The sequence below is a fragment of the Emys orbicularis genome, chromosome 12 (genome assembly GCF_028017835.1).
Source record: "Emys orbicularis isolate rEmyOrb1 chromosome 12, rEmyOrb1.hap1, whole genome shotgun sequence".
Taxonomy (NCBI): Eukaryota; Metazoa; Chordata; order Testudines; family Emydidae; genus Emys; species Emys orbicularis.
Window position 1 is genome coordinate 38,462,653 of NC_088694.1, and position 6,000 is coordinate 38,468,652.

Genomic DNA, 6,000 nt, shown 5'->3' on the forward strand with positions numbered 1-6,000 from the left:
AAAAAACACTTCTGGTATTAGGAAGATAGCTCCTGGAGGCTTCAGCTAGATGAGGGCCCATCGTACTAGTAAGAGACAGTCCCCTCACTCCAAACAGACAGAGGATGGAGTATTATCCCCATTTTACAGACAGGGAACTGAGGCCCAGAGCGATTAAGTGACTCATCCAAGGTCCCCGCAGGGAGTCTGTGGCAGAGGCAGGAACTGACCCTCATCTCCCAAGACCCAATATGTTGACTTATCTAGAAGCCCATCGCCTAAGCTGCAGATGCCCCCTAATGAATGGGAAATGCTCCAGAGCTCATGTCTGCACCCCACACTTTCCAAGATGGCAGCTGAGTTTTCTCTAGCAGCAGCAGGATTGGCTGCTTTAAATGCTATATTTACAATACCCCCCTGCCGCAGAGATTGTACCCTGGACCTGTAGCCCCAGAAGTACCAACCCCCTTGAGCCAAGGGAACTACCTCATTGGCTGTGAGTAAGTGGAACCAGCCACTAGAGGGCACCGCACTCCCACAGCCTACCCAATGGTTACACCCATAGATGAGTGAATCTGATTCCCCCCCCACACACACACACTTTCACTAAAAATACATCCAGGATCAGCCCCCTCCCCCACGCCGGCACAGAAGATGGCCTGGTCCCCACTGAATCCCTCTCACATATCATGCAGTCCCCCTGTATATCTGGGTTGGTGGGGTGCTCCCCAGCACCCCTTGCCACAGGTTCTTTTATGCACAATGTAGGCTCCAGCAATAAAACCCAGACTCCTAATTCGAGCCCTCAGGCATCTCTCTTTCCTCTCTGCACTAAGGCCTTGGCTACACTTGCAGATGTACAGCGCTGTGAGTTAAACCTGACTTCGTGCAGCTGAGTAGGGAAAGTGCTGCAGTCTGTCCACACTGACAGCTGCCCAGCGCACTGTCGTGGCCACATTTGCGGCAATTGCAGCGCTATTGGGAGCGGTGCATTATAGGCAGCTATCCCACAGAGCACCTCTTCCCATTCTGGCACCGTGGGTTGTGGGAAGGGGGCGTAGGTGTGGGGCATTCTGGGTCCTGTCCCAACGCCCCGTGATGCATCGCTTCGCATCCCAGAAATCCCTTTGTTTCCATCCACCTTTGGCGCCATCTTTCAATGGTTTCTGTGCAGCGTGATCTGTCTGCGGGAAATGGAGCCCGAACTGCTGAGGCGTATGCTGACGAGTCTCGCCAGCACATCACATTTGGCTGTCGAACTATTCCTTAAGATCCAAAGTGACAGTGAGAGTGAGGAGTCCGACGATGCTATCGAGCCGCGTAACTCGTACGACACGAAATTGCTTGTGGCATTCACGGACATGCTCAGCACTGTGGAACGCTGCTTTTGGGCTCGGGAAACAAGCACCGAGTGGTGGGATCACATCGTCATGGAAGTCTGGGATGACGAGCAGGGGCTGCAGAACTTTCGGATGAGAAAAGCCACTTTCATGGGACTGTGTGAGGAGCTTGCCCCCACCCTGCGGCGCAAGCACAAGAGATTGAGAGCTGCCCTGCCAGTGGAGAAGCGGGTGGCTATTGCAATCTGGAAGCTGGCAACTCCAGACAGCTACCGGTCGGTCGCAAACCAGTTTGGAGTGGGAAAGTCGACCGTTGGAATCGTGTTGATGCAAGTTTGCAAGGCCATTAATCGCATCCTACTCAGAAGAACCGTGACTCTGGGTAACGTGCAGGAAATAGTGGATGGCTTTGCACAAATGGGGTTCCCTAACTGTGGAGGGGTGATAGATGGGACGCAAATTCCTATTCTGGCACCACCCCACCTAGGATCCGAGTACGTTAATCGGAAGGGGTATTTCTCTATGGTTCTCCAGGCGCTTGTGGATCACCGTGGGCATTTCATTGGCATTAACACAGGCTGGTCCGGAAAGGTGCATGACGCACGCATCTTTCGGAACACTTGGCTGTTCAGGAAGATGCAGGCCGGGACTTTTTTCCCAGAGCAGAAGATCACGGTAGGGGAAGTTGAAATGCCCATTGTGATCCTTGGAGATCCCGCTTACCCGTTAATGCCGTGGCTCATGAAACCCTACACAGGGAGCCTTGACAGCAGCAAGGAACGGTTCAACTACAGGCTGAGCCGGTGCCGAATGATTGTGGAGTGTGGCTTTGGCCGTTTAAAGGCCCGCTGGCGATCTCTGTATGGGAAGCTGGACTTGGCCGAAAACAGCATCCCCGTGGTTATATCCGCGTGGTTATATCCTGGAGGCTGAATTTGCACAGCCAGAGAGCAGGGCTATTACAGGGGCCCAGCACGGGGCTGCAAGGATTAGGGATGCCTTGAGGGAGCAATTCGAGTCTGAAAACCAGCAGTGATATCTCGTGCCCTGCACGGGAGTGAAGTGCAGTAGTTCCAATCTTTAGGAATCAGTGTTTGCTAAGCAGACAAGCAGACTTGCAGTGCCTGTTTATTTCCTGTGCTAAGGAGTCTTTTACTTTATGCAATAATAAAGAACATTTTCAAAGCCAAAAAATCCATTTATTGAAAAGAAAAAAAATTATGTATTGAAAAGAAACAAGGGGGTGGAGTGGGGAACGGTACAATCACAGATTCGCGTATGTCCTGTCTGGTGTGCTGTGCAGTGAGTGCTGCACTTCAGGATAGCTATACTGCATGGTGATGGGGGTTGAGTGCAGAGGGAAAGGGTTGTGGTTTTCAGGGCTGGGTGGTGAAGATACTGGTGTTGGAGGCAGCGGGTGGCATGAAGAACACGGAAGTTGGGGAAAGTGGGTTGGAGGTGACAGCGGGGCACAACAGAAAGAGTTTTGGGACAAGGGCTGTAGGGGGGGTGGCGTTTGCGGTACTGCTCCTCTTTCTGCATGGCTACGAGCTCCTGGATAGCGTCTGCTTGGCGCTCCAGGATGCTTATGAGCCGATCCGTGCTTTGCTGCCGGTGCTCCGTGCTTTGCCGCCGGTGTGCTGCGTTTTCCTGGCGGATCCTGCTTTCTCTCTCCCTCCAGTTCTGTGCTTTCTCATTCTCTTTAATAGATTGCCGCATCACTTCTTGCAGCATGTCTTCTTTGCTTTTTCGCGGTCTCTTCCTGAGTCTTTGCAGTCTCTGAGCAGGCGATAAGAGGGACGGCTGAGGTCTCAAGGTTGATGCAGCTGTATAGGCAAAATGCAACATTTAACAGAGGCAGAATTGTTTATACCAGACAGAGTAATGATTTCCCCTGCACTTAAGGAGTAGAAAACACACAGGGTCTACACAATAGCATAATTTTCCCATCCGAAACAGAGCACACATATCCCATGGGAGCCTCAAAATGGTGAGTAAGGGGGACTGATTGTTTCAGGGCTGCACTGACCTCTGGGTTTCTGTGCCTTGGGGAGAGCCAACAGCTTCAGGGGGCACATACACTGAACACTGTCCCAACATTTTCCACAGGAGTTCGTCCTGGACGATATCTCGCTGCTGAGGGTGACCTGGGAAGCAAGGGAGGGTCTTCTACTGCAATGCGGCTTCCGTCCTGGCCCATATGCAGCTTGCCTGTGTGCAGCAATGGTCCCCCCACCCCTCGCGGCACAGTGGTGCGGCCACGTTAGCCTGGCTGGGACAAGGACCACGGTGGCTCTCCCGATAAACCTGCGCACGCGCATTGCAGACGTTCTGCATGAGACATTCGAGGAGATTACCGAGGCCGATTACCGCGATGTGATAAACCACATCAATGCACTATTCTGCATCTAGGCATGCATGCCTAACCCTCCTCTCCCAAAGAGCCCGCACCGAAAAAATTCATTCCCGAAAAAAAAACCCGCTTACCAGGAACCTGCTCTTCTGTTTGTCCTCCACCAAGTACCGGCCGCTGCGACTGGCTACCTTCCTCCTGGCTCGAGAAGAGCTCCTGGCTGCATGGCTCCAGGGATTCCGGGGTGTCTCCATCCGGCCCACCACCCTCACTCCCGTTTTCCTCCTCCTCCTCTTCCTCCTCCCCCCCCCCCCCACACCGGCTCTGAAGTGTCCATGGTAGTGCTCGGAGTGGAGGTGGGGTTAACCCCAAGTATCGCATCCAGCTCTTTGTAGAATCGGCAGGCCGCAGGGGGAGCACCCGAGCGGCCGTTTGCGTCGTGGGCTTTGCGGTAGGCACTCCGCAGCTCCTTCACTTTAATCCTGCACTGCAGGGCGTCCCGGTCCTGGCCCCTTTCCATCATGTCCTTTGATACCTTCCCGAAGGTATCGTAATTTCCAGAGCTGGAGCGCAGCTGGGACTGTACAGCTTCCTTCCCCCAAACACTGATGAGGTCCAGCAACTCGCCATTGCTCCATGCTGGGGCTCGCTTGGCGCGTGGAGGCATGGTCACCTGGAAAGATTCGCTGATAGCACTCCACGCGACGCCGGGCTGAGCAAACAGGAAGGGGATTTTTTAAATTCCAGGGGAACGTAAAGGGTGGGTCACATGGTTGGTTACCTGAGGCCAGGGCAGTAGAGTTTGAACTGATGACCAGAGTGGCTAGAACAGACATTGTGGGATACTGCCGAATAATTCTGGAGGCCATTCACCGCGCATTGGGCGGCCACACTGGCGCCGGAGCGCTGCAGTGGCAGCACAATACTCGCTATTCCTCTCGGGGAGGTGGAGTACATGCAGCGCTGCAACCACGGAGATACAGCGCTGCAAATGCCTTGCCAGAGTGGACGAGGAGTGAGTTACAGTGCTGGGGGCGGCTTTACAGCGCTGCAACTCGCAAGTGTAGCCAAGGCCTAAGCCTTCAGCCACTTGGAATTGCTCACTGCCTTCCTGAATGGGTTTGTAGTTGATATTCTGCGCATGTCACTGGTAATACCTTTGTCTGATCCTTTGAAGACATTTTGCTGCAGTAAATGGAACTTGGGAGGGGTTTTTTTGTTTATTTGTTTTTTGTTTTTGTTTTTGTTTTTTTTTGACTGAATGGCTTACTGGAGAGAGGTGATGGATTGATGGCTCTGGTACCTAGAGTCACCTCTGTTCCTGTAGAACAGGAGAGCAGCAGGGCCAGCCAGGCCCCGCCCCCTCCCCCCCCCCATGATTCCCCAATGATGGGCTTCTGTAGATAAATCTCTGATAATTTTCATATGACTTTACATTGTGCCTTTTCATATAACCTTGTAGTGGGTCTACCCACGTGTGACCTCTGTTTTCATGAAACTTTGTATCAAAGCCTCATGTAGAAACTTAGCATTGCCCTTGTTATAATGTTATAGCCCCTAAGGACAGAATAAGATAGAAGAAAAATGTCTCTTTGCTAAAGGCTTGGCTACACTTGCAAGTTACAGCGCTGTAAAGCCTCCCCCAGCGCTGTAACTCACTCCCCGTCCACACTGGCAGGGCACTTGCAGCGCTATATGTCCCTGGGTACACCGCTGCAGGTAGTCCACATCTCCAAGAGGAATAACAGCTGCAGCGGAGTGGCTACGACTCACAGGTGTACTAATCACCTTGTCAAGTGGCCAATCCTCTCCATTGTTGTGACCGGCTGCAGGAATGCGGAAGTGCTGGTTTCAAAGCTCCTACCACAGAGAAAAACAAAGAGTTTGCTGTTTGCTTTGAGTGAGTAAATGAATGAACAGGGGGCCGGGAGTTCGGAACTTGCAAAATAGAGAGCTGACATGCTCCAAAAAGCACTCTCTCTCCCCCCACACTCCCTGTCACAATCCACCCCACCCCCCCGTTTTGAAAAGCACGTTGCAGCCACATGAATGCTGGGATAGCTGCCCATAATGCACCACTCCCAACACCGCTGCAAATGTTACAAGTGTGGCCACACCACTGCACTGTCAGCTGTCAGTGTGGACAGACTGCAGCGCTTTTCCCTACTCAGCTGTACGAAGACAGGTTTACCTCACAGCACTGTACAGCTGCAAGTGTAGCCAAGGCCTAAGAATAGACTAAGTTTCCCCCCACCCCTTAATCAATTGCCCTGTTGAATGAACGAGGTGTGAATGAGGAAGGTGGGAAGGCAGCACCTCCAGACAGCT